The sequence below is a fragment of the Bos taurus genome, chromosome 22 (assembly GCF_002263795.3).
Source record: "Bos taurus isolate L1 Dominette 01449 registration number 42190680 breed Hereford chromosome 22, ARS-UCD2.0, whole genome shotgun sequence".
In the NCBI taxonomy this organism is placed as follows: Eukaryota; Metazoa; Chordata; class Mammalia; order Artiodactyla; family Bovidae; genus Bos; species Bos taurus.
The window spans coordinates 7037863-7040041 of NC_037349.1; the positions used below are offsets into that span (position 1 = coordinate 7037863).

At 39.5% G+C, this 2179-nt stretch overlaps 1 pseudogene; it reads left to right on the forward strand.

Moving 5' to 3' along the window:
* The first annotated feature begins 1163 nt into the window (after nucleotides 1–1163).
* Nucleotides 1164–1749, forward strand: LOC514651 (60S ribosomal protein L21 pseudogene; annotated as a pseudogene).
* Nucleotides 1750–2179: the final 430 nt, after the last annotated feature.

Sequence of the window (2179 nt, forward strand, 5' to 3'; positions counted from 1 at the left end):
TCCATGGTCAGGGAACTAAGATCCTGCATGCTGCACAACCTAAAGAAATAAAGGAAACAGAAAATTAGCGTTCCTAAGTAGGTGACATCAGGAAGTAGAGTGTCCTATCCAATTCTTCCTCTGTAAATCTCAGGATTGCTTCAACGAATCAAACTTATCTTATATTTCAGTTCATTAGTAAATGGAATAGCCAGATAACCTACTAGAATTTTTACTCTGGTATACACATATATATATTTTAATATACTGGCTTTAGTCTAAGAAGTACATTGACCACATGATCTCTGGTTTAAAATTTTGCTTTAAATAGCAGCAATATTATAATGAATCTGACATTTTAGATTACTGTCCACATGATTCAACCTAAGTATTCGATTAAACAATGTTAATGAAAAATTGAATGAACTAGATAGCAGATCTGCATCATTTAGATGAAATAAAGTGTTTGGATTAGGTGTTCAGAGTGACGTTGGTGGGGTCATGGGTTACAGTCCAGGCTCCAGAGTCAGACCAATTTCACTTCAAATCTAGACTCCACCACTTACTAATTGTGCAACCTTGGAATTGTTTCAAATCTAAAGCCTCTAATAGAGTTATGAGTGGTAAACAAACGAAATCTGACATATAGTGAGGATTCAATAAACATCAGAGATATTTACTATTATTTGAAATAAATTTATCAGGTGTTTTGTACAGCAGGGTTTCTCAATGTTGGAATGGTTTAAATGTGCACATGAATTCCTCGGGAACCTTGTTAAAAAGCAGATTCTGATTTAGTAGGACTGGGATGGGGTCTGAGTATCTACATCCCTAACAAGCTTCCAGATGGGTATCTCTACCACCACACATCAAGGATATGTGGCAAAGAAGAACACATACTTTGGATTTATTCATCTGCAGACTAGAATCCTGACTCCAAACATGTCAGCAATATGACCTGGGCAAGGTCAAGCTTTCTCATTTCTACCATGGAGATGATAACATGTCTTTCTAGTTAAATCAACTTTTTGAAAATAAAAAACCGTGAATTCAGGGACTTCCCTGGTGGTCCAGTGGCGAAGACTCGGAACTCCCAATGCAGGGGGCCCAGGTCTGATCCCTGGTCAGGGAGCTAGATCCCACAAATGCCACAACTAAGAGTTTGCGTGCTGCAACTAAAAAAGATCCCAGCTTTCTTTTCGGCCAGAACCGCCATCTTCCAGTGATTCACCAAGATGACCAACACCAAGGGAAAGAGGCGGGGTACCTGCTACATGTTCTCCAGGCCTTTCAGAAAACATGGAGTTGTTCCTTTGGCCACATACATGCGAATCTACAGGAAGGGTGATATTGTAGATATCAAGGGAATGGGTACTGTTCAAAAAGGAATGCCCCACAAATGTTACCATGGCAAAACTGGGAGAGTCTACAATGTTACCCAGCATGCTGTTGGCATCGTTGTAAACAAACAAGTTAAGGGCAAGATTCTTGCCAAGAGAATTAATGTGCGTATCGAGCATATTAAGCACTCTAAGAGCCGAGATAGCTTCCTGAAACGTGTGGAGGAAGATGATCAGAAAAAGAAGGAAGCCAAAGAGAAAGGGACTTGGGTTCAGCTGAAGCACCAGCCTGCCCCACCCAGAGAAGCACACTTTGTGAGGACCAATGGAAAGGAACCCGAACTGTTGGAGCCCATTCCCTATGAATTCATGGCCTGATGGGTGTAAAAATAAAGACCTGGACTGTAAAAAAATAAAAATAAAAAAATAAAAAAGATCCCATGTACCACAACTAAAGACCCTGCATGCTACAACTGAAAAAATATATATGTATCCAGCATGCCGCAACAAAGACTGGAAATCCTGAGTGCTTTAACAAAGACACATTGCAGCCAAATAAGCAAATAAACATGTTTCAAAAATAGTGAAACTCAAGCAGTACCTGCCATCTTATAGGTACTGAACAAATCTGAGTTCATTTTTTTCCATAAGACATGTTCTACTGGTTCATCCAATATGAAAGGCTATGATAAGCCTTCCTTCCTGGCAAGGCTGAAAATTCCAATCTTCTTTGAAAACATCTTAGAATTTGATGATTATAAAATCAACTTCAATGCTGATTTAAAAAGTTGTCATTGCATGGCAAGCAGATCAATTCAGACCAGATGTTGTGGTAACAGATCAGGAAAATGCCCCAGGCA